Here is a 22,970-nt window from a genome sequence, read left to right as displayed (position 1 = left end):
CATGGCCTCATGATGGGTGTGGTGGTATGTCCCTTTCCCTGAGCTTTGAGCTTAGATATGTGACTTGCTTTAGGAAATGATTAATAAGCACAAGTGACAGTATGCCAATTATGGCCTGCGCCATCGGAGGTCTCACAAGTTTCTGCTTGCTGTCTTGCACCACTGCCATTGCCATAAGAAGAATATGCACTGGCTAGCCTGTCAGTCCGAGGAGGTGCAGAGCAAAGCTGCCCAGCTGGACACAATCCATAGTAGCTGAACCCCATAGCTGACCTGCAGACATGTGAATGATAGCAGATGATTGCTGCCTTAGGCCACTAGATTTGGAGACAGTTTGCTATGCAGTGGGGTCTATGATTAATACACTGTGTGAAAAGAAAAAAAAAATCACAGTGAATTAGTATTGGTTCAGCATATACTATTTTTAGTAAATAAAATATAATGAAAATTGGACCTTGCCATCAGGATGTTTTGATTCTTAATATTTATAAAGTTTATCTTGATAAGCAAAATAAAACCATTGCATTCATAATCATTAAAAGCACACTTTTTAAAAATCACGCTTAATCCTCTACTTCTGACATAATCTTGAAGGCCTTGGATAAGAACTGTCTGGGTCCTGGTGAAGTAGAGTAGGTAGGAGAAAAGAGGCATTATAATAGATTAGTTGGTTAACGTGTAACATTCTTCCTTTAAAGATGACATATTAAGACTAAATAAAGCACACATTATTTACAAGGAACCAATGTTGTGAAATTAAAATGCCAAGTGGGACCCTAGCATCACTTTCACTACCATCTACATTATCTAGCTATAATCTGTACCTAACTCAGAAATTCCAGTAGTGACTCTCAAGAATTAGAATTGGGGCTGGTGCAGTGGCTCACTGTAATCCTAGAGTTTGGGGAGGCTGAATAGGGAGGACTGGTTGAGTCCAACAGTTCAAGGCTGCGGTGAACTCTGACTGTGCCATTGTACTCTGGCCACAGTGGCAGAGGAAGACCCTGTCTCAAATAAAATAAAATAAAATATAACTAATATGATTCGAAGTTCTCAGGGTAGATTTTCATATGACCATAGCCTAACTACAAGATGAGACAACAGGGAAAAGGACAGTTATGGTCATGTTCTTGTGGCCAAAGAGCTACAAGAGCTTTTAAAGCTGAGCTATAATATTTTAACTTATGGCATGATGTTTGTCTTGCCCTTCAGTAAAACTCAGCAATCCAACCAAATGTCTCTGACCAGCTTCCACTACATCATCCCAGCATGTAAAGCTTCATTACTATTCCAAGACTTGTTTCTTCTACCACCCCTCTCTTCTTATTCAGAACAACAGCCTTTATTGTTATTTAGCACAGAAAATAGAGATTATAAGGTATGAACTACCTCAATTTTCTGCTCTTCCATTTGTTCACCTATTAGCACTGGCATCAATCTCAGAAATTGTTCTATGAGAAGCAACTCCTCTCACACAGTGCTAATTTATTCATTTGAGCTCTCCACTCCTGAATCCTCAGTCTTTCATTTTTCACTGACTCCTTTATTATATAAGTATGACGACATATCTTCCACTTTTATACACTTCCCAATTCAGTGTTCTCTCTAGACTTATCTCCATATAACTTTGCTTTAGAACCAAACTCTTAGAAAGTGTAGATTAACTTTCAGTTCCAAGTTTGTAAGTGCTATTTGTATCAGATTAATTTTTCCTCAGATACTACTACAAAAGAGAAACAAAATACAAAACAAAACTACTTAGAAACATTACAGAAGAAGCAATGCAAGGAGGATTTCAGGAGCTATAATTTTACAGGTAACAGGGCATGCAGACTTGAGCTCTGCATTAGCACTTGCTTTTCATCAGGGGTGATTCATCATTTCTTGCTATAGGAGAGTAGAGTTTTTTCAAAAAAGAGGCAGACTCTCTGTGAAGAGTCAAAAGAGTTTAAAACTAGGGGCTGCTAAAGCAACTGATATTTGAGGTGGGAAATCTTACAGAGGAGAAAACCAGAGAAAAGCAAAAATTCCCCTCAAAATGCTGGCTTACCCTTAACCTGCACAGTCAGAAGTTAAAAGCAGAGAAACACCTAACAGAAAGCAGAAGGTGGGATCCCAAAGTGACAAGCAAAGATTTCAATAGTTGTGAGGCACTAGAGTGGCAGTGGTTAGAGTTCAAGCTCCACACTGAAAAACATTCCAGATCCTCAACAGGAACTTCAGAAATGCCGTCAACACTACACCAGAAATATTGACGACTGATTTCCCAACTGAAATAATGAAAATAAGAAAATAGTGGAATGGCATATTTAGAGTCCTTAACAAAAGAAACAAAACTGTCAACCTCCAGTTTCCACACCCAGTAAATATATTCTTCAAGGCGAAGGTAAAGAAAAAGTGCAAACAAGTCAAATGTCAATTGAGCAATGAATAGATAAAATCGAGTGTATCCATGCAATGGAATATTATTTGGGAATGAAAAATGAATGAAGTTTTGATACATGCTGCAACATACATGCTGTAAGTCAAAAAGTAACTGCAAAAGAATATTAAATGGCAAACCAACTGGCAATGGAAAAAAGTGAAATAAAAAGATTGATACAAGAAGAATTGAAAAGTTGAGGAATCCTACACCAATGACAGAAAAATGAACCTGGTTTTAGAATGTTTCCCGTAGAGGGAAATCCAGGCCCTGATGATTTTAATAGTGAACTCTTCAAAAAATTTAAAGAAGAAGAAACGTCAATTTCACACAGTCTTCAATTCTTCTTATGTGGCCAGTGATAAGAACTGAAACCTCACATAAAGTGTCAAATAGGAGTATTAAAGGCCAATCTGTTTCATGTCTAGATGTCATGTATAGATATAAATTCTTAAAGAAACTATGAAAAATAGGCCAGACGCGGTGGCTCAAGCCTGTAATCCCAGCACTTTGGGAGGCCAAGACGGGCGGATCACGAGGTCAGGAGATCGAGACCATCCTGGCTAACACAGTGAAACCCTGTCTCTACTAAAAAATACAAAAATAAAAAATAAAAAAACTAGCCGGGTGAGGTGGCGGGCACCTGTAGTCCCAGCTACTTGGGAGGCTGAGGCAGGAGAATGGCATAAACCCGGGAGGCGGAGCTTGCAGTGAGCTGAGATCCAGCCACTGCACTCCAGCCTGGGCCATAGAGTGAGACTCCATCTCAAAAAAAAAAAAAAAAAAAAACTATGAAAAATAGAATCTGTCATTATATAGAAACAGGGCAATATGTCATGAAAAAGTCGAATTTATACCACAAAATCAAAGTTGGTTTAACATTAGAAAATCAACTGATGTAATTTGCCTCACTAATGAGAAAAACAAAAAGAAGATCATTCACATCTCAATAGATGTACAGAAGACACCTGACAGAATTCTACAGTCATTTATTTGAAAAATCTCTTAGTTATATCTGGTTAGATATTGTAAGTGAATACGTATTAAATTGATAAACAAGAAACATTTAATAAAAATACATTATTAGTTGACAATAACTCCATAAAGGATACATGATGGAACAAAAAATAAGAAATAAATAGAAAACAATGCGATTATAAGATTTTCTTTACATAAAATTATGTAGTAATTACACAGAAATAAATTGGATAAATAACTCAGTTTGATGTATAGGAAAATTCACTACTGTTCTACACAAGCTGTCTTAAAATTCTCTGCACATGAAAAGGATCTCAACAGTTTATTCAAGTTTTATGTGCAACAGTTTATTCAAGATTGTAATTCCGATATTTATGCAGAAATGCAAAAGGCCAACCATAACTAATGTAATATTGAAAAAAACAACAGAGGAGGACATATATTATCTGACTTAGAGAGTTACTATAACGTTTAAAGTTACAGTATAGTATTAGTACAAGAATAGACAAATAGACAAGGAAATCAGCATAGGCAATGTTGAAATAGACCTACCCATAATTTGTCACCTATGTTACAACAAAAACAGCTGCAAAACAGTTTTCCAAGGATTTGTTTCTTATAAATGATGCTGTTTCTCCTGGATGTCTCTATGGATGAGGGGTAGAACTTGACCCATACATCATACCATATACAAAATTAATCACAGAAAGATTGTAGATTTTTAAATAAAAAGCAAAAGTATAAGGTTTTTTGTTTTTTAACAAGACAGAAAAATGCTTTCATAACTTTGAGCTGAAAAAAAAAAAGACACAGTAAACAGGACACAAGAATATTAATTAGTTTCACTTTGTTAAAGTTAAAATTAAAAATTTCCCTTTTTATCAAAACACCCCATTAAGACCTAGGAAAGGCAAGTCATGATATGACAAAATATATTTTTTGTACTTTGTATTTTAAATTTTGAAAAAGTACATATTCAGAATATATACTGGACACCAAGAAATTAAATAATAAAAAGACAGAAAACCAAATAGAAAAATGGTCAGAAGATTTCAATGTGCATTTCCCAAAAGAACACTAACATAATTAGCTTTCAGAAAGATACGAATGAAAACTCAATGAAACAACAATGAAATAGAGAAATTCACAACCAGCCTGGCTAAAATGAAGAAGAAGGAAAACACAAATGTTGGCAAAGATACATAACAACTCTCATAGGTTGCTGGTGGAAGTGTAAATGAGTACAATCATTTTAGAAAGCTTTGGTATTTCTCTATTAAAGATAAATGTATTCCCACTTTATGGCCTAACAATTTCATTCTTAGATGTATACCCCAAAGAAATGGGTACATAGCTCCCAAAATATAGGCTATAAGAATTAATGGCAGCACTGACTGTAATAACCAAGAATGAGTAATAAATGTAATAACTAAGAATTATTTATCAATAGTGACTAAGAAACTAGTGGCTAAAAACTATTGAATATATTCGTATGATGGAATGGAAAAGAACACATTTTGGATGGATGAATCTTGCCATCAACATTTGAGAGAAAGAGGCCATACACATGCGTGTGAAGTTAAAGAAAGGGCAAATGCAATTTATAGTAACAGAAGTGAGTACAGTGGTTGTGTTCTTGGGATGGGAGGTTTTGACTAGGAGTAGACAAAATGAAGTCTTCTGTAGAGCTGAAAATTTTCTATATCTTGAATTGAGTATTTGATAACCATGTGTAACATAATATTCACCAAACCTGCCCCTTGCAGCTTTTTTTTTTTTTTTTTTTTTTTTTTACCACATTTCCTGCCTCATTGCTACCACCACACTATCTCCTCCAACCAGGTTTACCCCTTACCACTCCACTGAACATGTTCATGCTAATTAGGTTCATCAATAATTACCCTGTTGCCAAATTCAATGGATATTTTAAAATTCCCAAATTCCTTAACCTCTTCGATGTATTTCAAATCATGTATTCCTCTTCCCTTCTTTGCCACTTTTTTGACTCTGAATACCACAGTCTCTGCTGCCTCCCTGTCCATATATATATATATATATATATATTTTTTTTTTTTTTGCAAGGAGTTGTCCATGTCTTCTGATGCCATGTAGATTGCCTTGTATATATGATCCTTAAAATTCCTGCCCACCACCCACCTATCCCCAGACAGATGGACTACAAGATATTTACTCTGAACAAATCAATTAGAAAAAGGGGCCTCTCTATTTGGTTTGAATCAGCTGTGCTCCAGGGAAGATGGCCTTGAAAATGGACACAGAGTCACATTTTAGCCTTATTTTTTTCCCTCACCCCTTGGCTAGGAAGCTTTATATAGAACTCCACCTGGAGAGCACTTCCTTGTAATACCCCATCTGGATTAATCTTGACAAAATCTCACATATTACAAGAGTCTCAGTTCAACTGTGAATGTCCCCATTAAATATTCCAGGCCTTGGGCAGCCTGGCAGGGGCATCTGCTTCCTCTGTATATCTTGCATCCTCCAATGAAGCAGCTGACACAGCATATTCCAATGGTTTGTTTGTCTGGCTCCAATCTAAACTGTAAGGGCAAAGATTGTGTATTTTCCGTGTTATAAACCCAGTTATGTTACATACACACACACACACGTATATGCATATACACAAACACACATATATATGTATATATATACACATGCATATGTGTGTATAAATACAATCAGTAAATATTTGTTGAATAAATGAATCCAATAGCAAATGAAGACAAAATAAAAATATCTACAAGAAAAATACAGTAATTTAAATGATAATGTAAGATTTGGGAAAATTGGAATCTCTAGAGTTTTGAAAAGCTGGTTGGGCAGGCATGGTGGTTCACACTTGTAATCCCAGCACTTTAGGAGGCCAAGGTGACAGGATCACTTAAGGCCACTTGAGGCCAGCAGTTCGTGACCAGCCTGGCCAACATGGTGAAACCCCATCTATACTAAAAATACAAAAATTAGCCGGGTGTGGTGGTATGCACCTATAATCCCAGCTACTCAGGAGGCTAGGGCAGGAGAATTGCTTGAACCCAGGAGGTGGAGGCTGCAGTGAGCTGAGATCTTGCCACTGCACTCCAGCCTGGGCAACACAGAAGACACTATCTCAAAAAAAAAAAAAAAAAAGTTAATTTTAGTTCTGTAGACAAAGTGTTAGCCTAAATTAAATACTTAAAGCTACTAGAGCTTCACCTATACTTATTCAATGTATGCTTAGTAGATTATTTATACCTATCAATGGCTAATATTTTATAAACAAAATAATTAAGAATGATAGTCTGAAGAGGCTTGTTTTATGAATTCAATAATTTATACTTTTAAAATGATTTTTTGGTAATACCAAAGAAGAGCAATATCATTATCTGTGTTCTGATACTACAGCAAGAAAGTTACAAGTAAAATTCACTAACGCATCCATGAAAATAAACAATGGCATAGAAACTGACTTTGAAGATATTTTGCAGTGTTTAAAATTTTTGTATTTTGAAATTCATTTCTGCATCAATTACTATGAAAAAACTTACCTTTTTAATTTTGAAAATATCAAATATTTAGATTTAATAATTTTGTATGAGCACATTTATTATAGAAGATATTGTGCCAGACACAATAGGTTACATACAAGAATAAATAAGTATAATCTCTGCTTTCAAAGCATTCCGTCTCAAGGGAGAGAGAGAGATATGCAAACAGAGCTATCAGCTGAGAGACACAGAAATTACTTGGATTGACTTTCTGTAACGCCCTCTATCAATAGTGGAACCTGACACATCACGTCATCACTAGGTGTTGGAAACTACAGCAAATTTGTATTAAAAGATGACCATTCAACTAATATTTTGGAGCAATTCTGTGGATTGGATGCTTTCTATCGTTGGTAAATAAGCTTTGAGGAAGAAATAGTAATGGAATCCCTTTGTTTACAAACATTCTCGTAGCTAGGTTTTTTTTTTTTTTTTTTTTTTTTCAATGTTGATCAAACAAAGAGACTTGGTCTGTGGATCTTTACTGCATTTCATACTTGTCTGTTCATCTGGCACGTGATCTCTCAGGAAAGATTCAGTGCTCAGTGTCACAACTGAGGCTCTTCACTTATATTGGCTCTTCGCTTTGTACTTATGTTGGGACATGTGCGTGACATTTCAGTGTGAGATGATTACTTTGCTCTCTCTCTGTCTCTTTATTCTACTTCTACCCTCACTTCTACCTCTCAGTTTCAGAGTTCTTAGCCCTCTTGAGCAGATGAACTACAGCAACTTCTCTGCCTCTAAAAGTTCCACATTTTGAGGTACACTCAGACACAGGATTGTAGTGGGACACAGATGTGAAAGTTGAGGGTTTAGAGGTTTAAAGATTCTTTTTCTCTATCTTGTTGTCTCTGCAAAACATCCCATCTATCTGCTCTCAAAACTTCAATCTTTCTCCTCTTAGTATAAGTGCAATTTACCCAAAATAATATGTTTTCTTCCAAATGAAAGGGAAGAGAGAGCAATGAGAGAGCAAGAGCTAGGGCACACTTTTTTTCTTTGTCAACTTATGTAGAGAAAATGGAGTTTTAGGAATGAGCTTGTGCAAAAGATAAATGATGGAATATTTTTAATCAGAATACTTTCCGTCGTTTGCTATTAAAAAAATTGTAATTATAATTATACTTAGCTAACTGACTGGTGTTTTATATGGAGTAATAATTAGAGTCACTTTTTTCAGAATTAGGTTGTTTTCAACTTTTTCTGAAATGATAAGGGTGATAATTTGAAGTTTATGAATAAAATAAAATATATCTGATTGAAACAAAGGAACAAAAGGGACTTTCATTTAAATGATTTTTTCCTTCTATTTTGTTTCAGTCTTGTTTTATTCATTTTTAGCCTATCACTTAAGGTTTATAGGTGAGGAACGTGTAAACTATTATGTACAAGTGACAATGGAGAGCTAATCTATGCTATTGAAAAACTGAGAGTGAATGCAAAGATATTGAGAAGGCATAACTGATGGTTTCAAGTAATTGTGTAAAGAAAGAGGATGGCAGTCTTCTTGCCTGAGACTTGGAAACCAGGAGGAGGAAAGTTTGAAAGAAAAACACTGAATTTGAAAGTTCTTCTGATGACTTATGAGAAGCACTCCAGAATACAGCGAAAACATAGATCATAGTATTAGGAAAGAAGATATACTTAGAGACACATTTTTCATAAACTTTTGCATGGAAATGACAGTTGAAACATTGACAAATGTCTGAAATTACAAACCAAAGTGAAATGTTTTAAAAGAGACAATATTGGAGGCAAGAATGGGAGGTAGTTTGAGGAAAAAGATCATATATTTAGGAAGACAAGTGAGTCCAGGTTGGTAGAAGGCAGGGCAGAGTAGTCAGGGAAAGAAGAGGTTCAACCACGTCACCCAGTGCTAACAGGAATTGAGAAGATTGGAATATGGAATAGATCCAGGAGAAATCATGGCCCAAGAAGTGCTAACATAAGGAAAAGTCAAAGTATTTAAAGACTTATGGAAAAAAGTTTCATAGAATAAATACACATGAAAGTCAGAGGAAATAACTATTAAAGAAGTATTGAGAGGCTAGTATGACATCAATCATCACAAATAGAAGGCCTTGCCTTAGAAATAAATGATTTGTCTTTCTCTGATGTATACAATGGTGATTATATACAAGGAGTATTTAGTAATAAGGGAAAAGAGTTGAGGTTGACTCTCATCTAAATTTTCAATATAGTAGGAGATTATAGTATCTGGTTAGAGATACAGAATATAGTATATGTTTGAAGGCTTGAGGCAAGATGTTTGGAACAGTTGATATGTAAATTAGAATTGAGGCAAAGACTGTGGAATCATTTTTAGTATTCAACTAGGATTTGTTAGCACAGATTTTGAGTGTTACCATCTTAAATTCTTTTTCCCCCAGAAATACTTCCAACTCACAAATCAAAATAAATAGATAATGTGCAGTTGAGTCTATCCAACGTTGAGTGAAGACATCAAAATACGACAGACAACCAAGGGGAATGTGAAAACTGTGAGGCAAGGAGGAGAAATTTCCTTAACCTGTGTTAATGAAGAGAGTAAATACATTCAATATCACAATAAAACAAAAGCAAAAGAAATGGGTAAGATACTTAAGATTCAATTCAATAATAAGTTTTCAAATATTTGTGGGTAGTAGAAATTATAGAAGCTTATGTTCAGATCAAAATGTTTTATTCAGTAATACCTGAATTCTAAAAAGCCAACTCAGAAAAGTATCAGAAATTCCTTATAAAACAAAACAAAATATGTAGGTGTTGTAGGAGTGCAATGCAGCATTTAGCATCATCCCATAAGAAGAAGTAAATGGAAAGAATGTCTTGAATGCAAATATTTATGTTAATCTTACCAAAAAGTAGAATAGCCTGAACTCTTATCAAAACTGCTCTTAGAAGTGCTTGATGAAAAAAGAAGGGATAATATATTCAATAGGGGCAGATGCTAAAGCCAGACAGGAACAATAAACAATGACAAAAAAACAAACAAACAAAAAAAAACAAAACAAAACAAATAAAAATACCTTTAGCCTGACACATTGTAAATTGGAGAAACAGAACTTGCAAGTTCAACAGGGGAGACACTAAGGTAAATGAATGGATGAAGAGAAACAGGAAGCAAATGCTGCAGCCATTCTCTAGTTTTTAAAATCATAACCTACCAAACTTCTGTTTCTATTTGGTTAAGTAGGTAAGAAGGGCTTGTCTATGAGAGAGATTAAATAAAATATTTCCCAATTTTCATCTAAAGAAATAAACACTATGTATATTTCATCAAGGGAAATAGAATGAGAGAGCTGAAGATATTAACAAAGGAGTAATTATAATGAAATTCATTACAACTTCAGTAGGAGAAAAAATAATGAAGTGCATTGAGAAATTTGGAGAAGAATGTGGTAGGGGTCAATGGATTCTTGCATTGAGATAAAATATTCTTATGGAAGGAGCACTTACAAAGCAGGAAGGAAAGATGTTTTAATTGGAGAGTGGAGTTTTAGCATCAGAGATTTTAGAAATTAGATGAACCTAAAACTTTCTGTGAGAAATGGAAGTGGAATGGAGGAAACAGTCATTGGGATGAAGAAATACAGATCAGTGTGTAAGCTGTGTCCTTCATATATGTTTTGAAGCCTTCATGTAGCAATTGAGGAGACAGCAATTGAGGTAGAAAAAATATAAATCCAGGAGTCATCATCAACATGTTAAATGGTCATAACAATTAGAACTAAAGAAACTGCTGTGGGATCAGTAACCCTTGACAGTAGTTGTAAAATGCTCATCTTCATTAACTCTAACATGTATTTCTTGACAAATCATCTCCAAAAGCTAGGTAGAAAAGAAATATTTATAATTCTTGTTATATATAGGTTGTTTTTCCAAAAAGTTGGCTCTCCAGTGTCTGTGAGTGGCACACTGAGCAGGTGAAAGTTCCTGAAAATAAGGTTCTTGTGCGGGCATGTTCCAGTATCAACAAGGAAATGGCTCACCTACTGTGAAATTGCAAGAGGATAATAAATGCTGCTCTTGTTGTATAATGAATATCTAAGCAAGGGTGGAGTTATACTCTCTGGAGGGTGAGTGAAAGATGGGGCAGTGTGAAAGTGAAAGCAAGAGGACATTTGTTGCTCAGGAGTCGTGAGAGGTGGAACTACTTGTATATCTATCTAAATTGGGAGAGCTTTGCAACACTCCAATCCAGCATGACACAATAAGTTAAGGGTTGATCAAGTTCAGTTTTATGTTTTTACAGAGGCTCATATCTAGCACTTACGACTTATGAATGCCATGTAATTATTCATACCAATTTTTTAGCTGTCATTCTATTTGTGTGTGTGTGTGTGTGTGTGAAAAGTAGCTGAAATCAAGTGAGTAGCCAGAACATTGGCAGGAAAGCTGCAAGATCTGAGATACTATGAAGATTTTGAGTCAAGAGTTCGAGATTTAAATAAATGACAGTGAGATTTAAATGAATGACCAGCAATAAGAATGGAGAGGGAATGTTCCATCTTGAAGACAGGAGCCTCAAAAGAGGTTTTACAGGAAGAATCTATATCTTTAAAGGAACTCTAGGGATCAGACACACTTCAACTTCCTGCTAGGAAATGTCAGGTTGCTGACAGGAAAAGTAGCTTCCCTTTGAAAAGACTTACAGGGAAGCAGCGATTTTAGGAAATACCTACTTTCAGTTAAAGAAAGGAGTTGGCAAATAAAAAACTATGATGCTATTATTTGAATGTTTGTTCCCCACAAAACTCATGTTTAAATTTAGTTGCCAGGCAGTATTAAAAGAACCTTGAAGAGGTGATTAGGCCATGAGGGTTCCACCTTCATGGGTAGTGTTGGTGCTGTTATAAAAGGGCAAGTTTGGTTCCCTCTTGCTTTTTCTTGCCCTTCTCCTTTCCACCATGAAATGAAGGTCGCCGTGAGGTGCTCGTACCTTGATGTCAGACTTCCCAGTCTCCAGAACTGGAAGCCAATACATTTCATTATAAATTATCCAGTCCGGTACTATGTTATAGCAGCCAGAATGGACTAAAGCATATGAAAAAGTTAATTGATCACAAACTGGAACTTCCAGAGGATCAAGAAATTCTCCAAAGGCTGAGAAGACTGAAGTATAGAAAACATATTAAGAGAGGGAAATATTAATGCAATACTAAGAGGAGGAAAAGGGGAGGTATGGGCTTCCAGGAGTGACCTCGTAAAATAGGGATAGAAGGTATGGCGGAGGTCATAGCAGTGTCTGACAGGAAGATGGATGAAGGATCACTTCTAATATAGGGGTCCAAATAATTTTCTCAATGCTTCAGCAGCAGTAGCTGCAGCTCTCCAAACCACTCTGGGCACAACTTCTTCAGATAGTTTGTGGTCAGCTACCTTGAAAAAGCACCTCCAAGGTTTATATCTTAGTCCTACAAGTAAAAATTGACTTAAGCGATATTAGTAAAAGACAGAGTATGATAATAATCTGAAAACAGTAACTTCTCTAGCAATTGTTAGGATGCATATTTATTACAAATTCCTTTAGGTTAGATCTTTTTTGTTTTGTCTTATTTCTCTTTATCTCCCAATCAGATCATTTGTCTTTTAGCCAGAGTTAAAGGAAATGGTTTCTTCATCCAAGGAATTTGGAATGAAGACTGAGACTGAGTAAGTAGGTCATGTCTGGTCAAATTCAAGATGGGTATGGAATGCATACTTATCAGAGGCCCTGAATGTATGCACTAGTTAGAAGATTAAAAGAGTCATTTTATTGGGGTTCATAAGCTTTGTACTTTTTCTCAGGGCTGTAACTAATTTAGAGAGTGAAATAGAGGTGTAGATTATAATCTAAGTAGGAGGAGGACAGGGCCACCAAATAACGATTCCAATAGAGAATCTTAAGGACTTCCTACAATTATCTTAATCTAGACATCGTGGAGTGAGGTTCAACAAATATTTGCTGAAAGTCTACCATGTATGTGCCAAGCCACACTGCAACTTATCACCTCATCTCAACCATATCATAATTCCTGTTGTTATTATTTATCCCCTCACAAAGGATAAATGATTCACAAATTTTCAAGGTAATACTGACATCTTTTGACTTTAAGTTTTGTATTTTTCCTACTTTATCTGTATCTCATTCAAGATAACAGTTTACTTTAGAATATAAAACTAATTCTAAAGCACAGTAATATCTATTTATTAGTAGTGATATTTCCACTTTGTTTATTATCTCCCTCATTCCAAAATAATAAAACAGGAAAAACAAATAGGAAAGAAATTTGAGGCAAAGAGAGAATTAGGATAGGAAATTAAACCAAAATCATGACTAAGATTAATATGTTCTCCCTGCTAGGTTTTTGCTAGTGGTAGTATTTTGAGCTTACTAGCAATCCATGGGAGATAGAGAAAGAGAGAAATTTAAAATGTATTGTCCAACAAAGGGGAATAATAAGAGCAAGGAGAGGAAAAGAGAGCGAAAGAGAGGAAAAGAGAGAGAGAGAGAGAGAGAAAGAAAGAAAGAAAGATTTTCATCTCAGTACTAAGACATAAATGTTCTCACATAGGTCCCCATAGAGAACAGTGTAAGATAGTGGAGCAAAACTAATGCAGAATTTGGTTGAATGACAGAGTCAGCATAGGGATATCCCAGAACAAACACAACTTACAGAACATCACTTTGAGGGTGAAGAATTGCAGTCCATCCTTGGTCTATCATAGGATAAATATCACAATTTCTTCAAGCAGATGCCCGGCTTTATATATTTTTGACTCTTTAAGCTACCTTACAATCATCAGCAATATAGTAACCAAACCCATTTGATTAAACACTGACCTTTACATCCATTCCTTTATATTTATTCCTACTGTTAATGAAAGTCCGTGAGCCATCATACTTGAGCAGCTGGGTTATCACAGCCGACTTTCAGCCAGTTTTCTGTTTTAGTTTTGCTTTCTTTCAGTCTGTTTGCCACAATGCAATTTCTTTGGATTAATTTGGTGTTTTGCTTGTTGCTCTTAAGATAAATCCAAATGTTGTGAACATGATTTCCAAAACCATGTAAATTATGCATATTATTGAATTTTTCTGGGACCATTTCTTATTGTTCTCCATTTTGAACATTAAAGTTAGATATTGACTAGCACACTCTTGCTCCGTCTTTTTAAACATTCTAACCCTTCTCTCAGATATCTCTTTTTCTAGGAAACTTTTCAATGCCCCACTTTAGTTATATGCCCTTTCTTCGTACTCTTTTAGTATCTTACCCTGGCTTCATTATAGTATTTTTCACATTAACTCTGATCTTTTATTTTTTTGAGTTATCGCATAATATGAAAAAATTTAAGCACTTTGTTTCCAAGTTTATCTCTAGGACCTTTCTTTTTTCCTAGTATAGAGTAGAAAATTAGTAAATATTTACTGAATGAATGAATAAATTAATAAAATTTTATTAATCAAAGCAATTAATCATCCCATAAAAGTAAAAATAAATATAGGAATTAGCTCATGATTTTGCTGTACTGTTTCCTCCAACTCCCATGCTGAAGTGGCTAAATGACTTCCACAAAACCTTGGTCCATAACTCAGGGCTGCTTTGTGTCTTCATCTTTCTTAAGTACACTGTTGTAAACCGAGCTCTTCTTTTCTCTCAGACCTCTCTTAAGTTTTAGCACAAATTGAAACATACTCAAAATTACTCTCTCTCTGGACTTTCTTTTACCTAATGAAGATTTATTTTACATGAGATTTTTAGTTTCCAAGTGAAGACATTAGTTTGAACTCCCAAAATGGTCAATATTCATCTATTTTTACAATGAAATGACTATTCCATATATTTAGAAATATATTTTATATATTTTAGATCTCCAGTAGACTGCACTGCTAGCCCTTCAAACACAATTGAATACGTCTGAGTGCATGACCAGGTTCTTTGCCTTGGACAGTTCCATTTTCCTACAATATTTAGGTAGATTGTCTAGTGCTCACAGATATTATATAATTTTATATTGAATTTGACACAAATACAATATATTTTTTCTTATATGACAATATTTTCAAGTATATATAATCCTTGGAAATCTTTACAAAAGTTTTAAATCGCCTTAATTCAATAAACATCATATTTGTTATTAAAGCATAATAGATATTTAATGTATTTTTAAAAGTTAGGGAAATAGATACACACTGGAAATTCACATTGAACTGATAAGGGATCATCAAAGATGAAGTGGCATTTACTCGGGAAGTCAAAAAGAAAATGAACCTAGAAACATGTCTTAGACAAAGCATGAAAATGTGACATTAAAATATTTTAGCTTTTCTGGCTACTCTTCTATTTCCTTTTTCCATTTGTCTCCTAAAATAATACCTAAATACTAAAATGCAAATAACAAAATAAAGGATAAACTTTCATAATTGTGTGCAACCAACCATCTCTTTAACTTTCACAAATTGGAAATATATATATATACACACACACACACACACATTATATATATCTTTAATATTGTGCAAGTTGTTCTGTGAAATATCTGTAGAAATCACAGTTTCATGCTACATGAGTTTGTGGTTGTGTGTTTTTTAAAGAAATATTTCTGCAGCTTATAATGTGATAGTTATCAAGAAAGTAGAATTTATCTGAGGGCAGTGAATGGGGTATGTTCGTAAAATCTGTGCTGCAGAAATTGCTAGGGCATAAAAGAGGTGCTTTAAGGCGTTGCTTCCTTTTCTTTCTAAACACTTAACAGAGATTATGACTGACTCACATAACTTTGTAGATTAAGGTGTTTTAGTAAGATTCCAGAATAAAACCAACAAAAATTTTACTATTGTCAATGAGAATTCTCTAGCGGAGTTTAAACTAGTAATGATTTTCAATTAGTATAACAGAATAAGATAGATGTAGACATCACAACACAAATATTCAATCTTACTTGTCAATAGTTTCTAGTTCCTTAGAAGGAGTTCATCAATTTAAACATATTTCTGAGACTACAATTAGTTTCTCTGATTTCAAGAATCTGGCACACTTTGATGGCAAAATAGCTTCTACTAGTATCCTCTGAAATGTTTATATTTAACCTGATAAAAGTTCTTATTGTTACGAAGATTTCTTACAACTTAACAGGGATTTTTCTTTTTGTGAAATTCAGTAATTTCGCAGTATATGACTAACCACACATTGTTTAAGAATTCTATGTTTTCATTTGATCTCTCTAGTCTCTAAACTTTAATTTTGGGGAAAGAAAAATGAACTAAAACATAAGCCAAGGTGTGTGCTGGCTTGGGTTGCAAAATTCTGTGAGGAAGAATCCAAAAGCAAACCAGAAAACTTTCACTTCATTACAACTGCATTAGAGTAAGAAGTGTAGTCTCCTCTCATAGTTGTTTTATGAGGTGATAATGAAGGGAAAATTCTCTGGCCTAGACAATAGCACATATTTTAAAGTAGGTTAGAACAGATCACTTCAACCTACCCACCTCAACAATAAAAAGGGATTTTAATGACATCTTCTGGTCGCGAATAAATAGACCTTTTTAAAATAAAAAGAATGTCAAACCAAGCAGATAAGCATATTAATGGATTGACAAAACGTAACGCTACCACACCACACTTTCGTACTCTCCCACTGTCCTTTCTCTCCCTCTCTCTTAACAATTACCAGGCTTTTTTTTTTTTTTTTTTCTTTAATACACAGATGCTTTGGTTGGGCATATCATGGTGACAGCTGTGATAACAGTAATCCAGACACCTTTTATCAGGTAAAACAATCCCATAATAATAATAGTCTTCATGTTTAGTTTTTAAATTTAAAAGCACTTTCTCATGCATATTTCATACATCCTCCAAATTCTGTAAGAAAAGTGAGGGCTCACTAAATTGATTCACTTGTCCGAAGTCACACATCTACTAAGCAAAGGAGTGGAAAAAGGAAGCCCGAAAACAGAATAAAAGTGAAAAATATATTATAAAATTGTTGGTAAAGATAATAGTTTGGTTGGATTTACATGCTTCAAGGGAGATTATTTCTTACATTGAATGGTAAATAGAAGGTACCCAGAAATATTTAAAGAACAAATGAATTAAACAATTAATGAATCAAATGATCTACTTATTATGACTCTACCTTAGATGAGTTTCTAGGGATTTGAGCTTCTTGTATATATAAAAGTACAGGGAGACCCAGAAAGGGGAATATTACATATGACCTAAAGCAAAAAATATTCTATTGAAAAAACTTTGTTTATTTAAATAGAAATAAATGGAGGGGTTTGGAAATAGAAACAAATTTAAGTACACAAACATTATAGTTTCTAACTCACACCACTCAAATGGAAATTATTTTCTCCTTTCAGAAAACGCTAATATGTTTCATACCACAAATGATACTTCCAATCTATAAAAATAAGACATTTAAATAACAATGTAAATAATTATATGAACTGTGATATTAAAAATGCTGCTTTATATTCATAATATATTAAAATGTTAGTTGAGGAAGAAAAGTGCAAAAATAAAAGACCAGGCCTTATTTTATTGGTTGGTATTTTGAGGCATTAATGTTTTGTTCTATGAATTAAATATTATTACATATAAATGTTATGTTTAAAATAAGGAAATATTTTTAAACAGAAAAAAATGGTGCCTCTATAAAGTGAATACATTGATAATGTTGACAAATGAATGTGGAAAGCTGTTGTTCAGCTGCCAGTTTTTCCCAAGGATAGGTAATTCAGGCCCCACTTTTATTCCTAATAGTACATGCTTAGATTTAATGTTGAATGAAGCATGATAGAAGGACTCAGTGAAGGAGGAAGGATAAATGCTAATTAACTTGAACTGATCTGATGCTCTTCATTAGTGCTAAATATTCCTGAATTGCCACCGCCTACAGATCCAAAACACAAAATCTCCCAATCTAGCTTTGCATATTTAGTAGCATATGGAGTCTTGTCAGGCAGCCAGGAACTTCCTCATCTACTTGATTCTGAAGCACAGGGTTGCCCCTAATTTAATACCTTGAACTGATTCTATTTAGGTTGTAATCTGCCTTAATTGCTATTAAGATATCGAATTGCATAAAACAGCTGTTAAATACCATTTGCGACTTAACAAGAATCATTATGTGGAATAGAAAAAGGCACTAAAAATTCAAAATCACAGTTTATTTTGAGAGCTAATTTATTAATTAATGGTGTTTCAGAATTTTTCTGAAGTGTTTCAGAGTTTCTGAAGTGAAATATTCAAGAAGATTTCTAAATACAAGATGCATTTCAGAAGTTTATTACCAAATTAAGAAACAATATTCTGAAAAGAAATGTACTGTTTATTACTCAAAAAGTAAATGTTAAAATATTTTATTCCTTTCATTTCATCCAAAGTGTGTACAGCTGATGAAAGTATTTACATGGAAAAATTTTATTAACACAGATTAATGGGGATAAATTTGTGCCAATTGTTGTAATAGGGGCTTTCTTGCAGGGTATATCACAGGAGTGAAAACTTCGAGGTGTTTTCATGGAACCAATTCTGACAGCTTAAAATGCCCAGGAAAATGGCCCAAGAATGTGCAACCAGATTAATATGAAAATACTCTTCATGGTATGCAAATGATGACCTATTACAAAGTGGCTGAGACCTTTTCCAAACTAGAACTCCCATGGATCTAGTCAGATATTGCAATTTCTGCCAGGATTACAGAGCTCATTAATGTCCAGGGAATAAATTCAAGGGTGTGGGAATGTTATATCACAACTGGACACCTTGAGAGAATAGTATGTGAAAATCTCCACAAATTGGACCTGTAACAGTGTTGTTATTACCAGAACTTAGGCAATCTAGACTACGCAATTGTCAGTGAAAGAAAAAAGTGATATTGAATTAATGGAGTGATCAGGGTAAATCATCTCTTGATCCTAGACTATTTGGAAATGAACTATATCTCCACCAAAATCTTTCAAAGGTCTTCTTGTCGAAATTTTAGAGACCATTACATTTTCTTCTAGATTATTGTGATGTCATATTTATTTTATGAAAGACTACCTTTCTTAAGAGACAGCTGAACCCTCGTGTGACCATTCACCCAAGTCACTATTTAGGGAACAAGTGATTTTCCTACCTTTGCACAGTCAGGGCACCGCGATCGTTGAACATATGTCACTGGGCAGGCAGTGCCTCTGATATTGGTAAAGCTAGAGGTGATGTTTTTGGTAAACAGGCGGGATATAATTTGCCGAGCTCCTTTTACTTTTTGCAGTCCTTCTTAGAGCACACTTGTGTTAGGTTAACAGTGTAAATAATAGGGTGCTTATTATAACATTTATGAATATTACAATGGTAACTGTCAGTGGGTATTCTGGTCTGATGTAAGCTTATGCAATGGAGAATGTCTTCATGTTATTTATATTAACATTATTGCTTCTATTAAGTAATGGATTAGTTTATGAAAGACTACCTTCCATAAAATAAATATGATATCACATTAATCTAGAAGAAAATGTGATAGTCTCTAAAATTTTGACAAGAAGACCTTTGAAAGAGTATTTTCATATTAATCTGATTTCACATTCTTGGACCATTTTCCTGGCCATTTAAGATGTCAGAATTGGTTCCATGAAAGCACCTCAAAGTAGATATACCCTGCGAGAAAGCCCCTCTTAAAACAGTTGGCACACATTTATCCTCATTAATCTCTGTTAATAAAATTCTATTTATTATTATTACATTTTGATACATGTAAATATTACAACTTGTAAAGTTTACATGTAAATCCTACATTTTCACAGCCCTGTTCATGCTAATTTTAAAGCTCTCTTAATCTTATAGTAAATGCTTGGTATTTTTGATTCTGTGTTTAGACATTCTGTTTTGTTCTTGTATTAACCATTTCCGATGTTTTGACATCTGGGGACTTGCTGACTCTGAAGGGATTGTTTGTCCCAGGCCTAGCCAATTCCTGGAATAGTAAATGACTTTTTTTTACTATTTAAAAATAGGCACACAGAAGTGTGCCTTTCCCATACAAACCAAACAATCCAGAGCTCACCCAACCCCATCACCTCCTCTATTTGCTCACACTCTGGGCTACTATTTCCCTTCCCTGATCACTCCAGGTGCCAGTACCAGAAAACTAGAGAAAATTCCTACACCGCAGAGCCCATTGAAATTACTCAAACCGGCCAATCTTATGCCTGCTTATCCTGCCTCATCCATTCCTTCCTCTGGAAACCACAATAAAGGCTTCCACCCACATTCTTCCTTACTCCTGTCTCCTGACTGATTACAGTGCCTTCTCATGTGGCCCCGCCCGGCATGACATCTCCCTTTCTCTTGGAAACTGTGAATTACAAACTGTCTTTTCAATGCCAGTCATCTGCTGATCTGTTGGCATCATCATACCTTACTAATAAAACCTTTTTTAAAACGGATCCATTGATATGTCTTTCTAATCCTACTCTTACATTTTTATTTTTGTGATTTTTGTAATATTATCAAACATCTTGTAATACAAAGTCCCTCTCCTTATTTTTTAAATCCCGTCTTGACTTAGGATCTGAGCAAGTTAATATGAGCATGCTCCAGGAAAGATTCTTCCATCACGTCCTACATAAAGCTAATGTTGGAAAATACTGCATATAATTTTTAGAAATATCCATAATAATAGAATCTAGAATGGTGAAGAAAATGAATACCAAACTGATGTCAAGAGATTGGAATTTTGGTTCGGAATCCATTAAGTAACTTTGTTACCTTAGAAACATCACTAAATTTTCTCTGTCTCTTGTCTAGAATCCTAAAGAGAGGATGAGATCCTTGCCTTGATAAAATTCCTGCATCTGACTGGGCGCGATGACCACCACTCTGTGAGGCTGAGGAGGGCGGATCACCAAAGGTCAGGAGTTCAAGACCAGCCTAGCTAACATGGTGAAACCCTGTCTCTACAAAAATACAAAAATTATCCAGGCATGATGGCAGGTGCCTGTAATACCAGCTACTTGGGAGGCTGAAGCAGAAGAATTGCTTGAACCCAGAAGAGGTTCAAGCAACAGAGGTTGCAGTGAGCCAAGATCACACCATTGCACTCCAGCCTGGGCAGTAGAGCCAGACTCCGTCTCAAAAAAACAAACAAACAAACAAAAATCTTGCGTCTATTTTTCTAATGCTATAATTTTACCATCCATCAAATGCACATGTATTATGTGGGGTAGAGCCTGCCCCAAAGAAGATACCCCATATGAGTTTGTGGGAACAAACTGCTGGTTTCCATGCACCTCGCCATGCTTTCACTGTACTGGCTCCTTTTAGGCAACTTTGCTTTCAATGTGTGTTTTCTCAGGATACTTTTTTTTTTTTTTTTTTTTTTTTTTTTTTTTGAGGCGGAGTCTCGCTCTGTCGACCGGACTGGAGTGCAGTGGCCGGATCTCAGCTCACTGCAAGCTCCGCCTCCCGGGTTTACGCCATTCTCCTGCCTCAGCCTCCCGAGTAGCTGGGACTACAGGCGCCCGCCTCGTCGCCCGGCTAGTTTTTTTTGTATTTTTTAGTAGAGACGGGGTTTCACCGTATTAGCCAGGATGGTCTCGATCTCCTGACCTCGTGATCCGCCCGTCTCGGCCTATCTTTCCATCTATTATCTCAGACTGGTGATAAATCATGTCCACCTCCCCACTCCCAAATATTCTGTGTTATAGAATTTTGACATTCAAGACAGGTCCATCTTCATCACGATAGTTGTTTTGAACATTGTGAGGTAGATATAATTGAACAATAACCTAGATCAAAAGAGTTTTATTCTGACTCAGTCATAAGATTGTTAGTCAAGATAATATAAGGCAACTTAAAATACTAAGAGTAAAATAAATCTAAACATCTATGATTAAGGCAAAAGAATGATTAACTTTTGACATTTTACAAAATACTGCAAGTATCTATTTTCACGTGAAGCTACAAGGCAGTAAGACAACTCATCATTGTCAACCATTTATTCTGCATGAAAAATTTTGTGACAAAGTTGACCACAAATATATTATCACACATATCAGTGATAATTTTGCTTTTCTCTGAAAGTAACACACTGAAATTCATCATTGATTAAGAAAATAGAATATGCAAGATGACTTTTCATTTATCAGTCAATATATTTTTTCAAATCTTTTTTTTTTTTTTTTTCTGAGTTCTTTTTACTTTTGCAATCTCTCCTAGAGCATACCTGTGTTAGGATAACATTCTTTTGCTCTGAATCTGCAAAGGAAAGAATTTTTGTGACATGATTTTTTTTGTTTGTAGGTTTATATTTCTAACTAGGTGATAATTGCTCAAAATCACATGTGAGACATAAGGATTTCAGACTCCCACAGACTTTAAAATACTATGCTGCTGAAACATTGAAGAAACACATTGGCAATGCATTTTCTATTGGCATTATTGTCTTAATAAACTTTGTCTTAATATTTAGATGCAACAAAAAGAAAAAAATAAAGTATACAGTACATATAGTTTCTTTTTATAGCATCGTATCTAACACTCAAATAGTGCAAACAGAGCCTATCTGTGAAATGACAGTACCATTAAAAAACGAGTCAGCTACTTACAGCTAAACAGCAAATATCCCTGCATTGCTAAACTATGAATAGAAAAAATAATGCATTAACACTTGGTCTCGGGTACAAGAAGACACCATGAAGTATTAGAGTGCTTCAGAAAAGATCAGTGGCATTGCATATTTGATTTAATGAAAGTTAAGGGACAGCAGTCCAGGCACAATAGCCACTGTCTATGATGTCATATTCAACAGTATCAAAGCAGTTACTTTAAATATATCAAACAATACTACAACAGATTATGCACCAGGCTGCATATTTGAGCCACTAAGAGCTGAGAATTAGCTGCACTCTTTAAATGTCCTGAGATGCTATTCACCTACTATTTAGAACTTTTTGCAATATTTATAAATAATAAAGAGAACAGTAATGAACATTTAGTAGTTACATATTCTTTTTTAGTAACTAAAATATCACTGTAATGTTATTTTAT

The sequence above is a fragment of the Trachypithecus francoisi genome, unplaced genomic scaffold (genome assembly GCF_009764315.1).
Source record: "Trachypithecus francoisi isolate TF-2019V2 unplaced genomic scaffold, Tfra_2.0 Lachesis_group7, whole genome shotgun sequence".
NCBI classification, from domain to species: Eukaryota; Metazoa; Chordata; class Mammalia; order Primates; family Cercopithecidae; genus Trachypithecus; species Trachypithecus francoisi.
Note: the sequence above shows the minus strand (reverse complement) of the source record.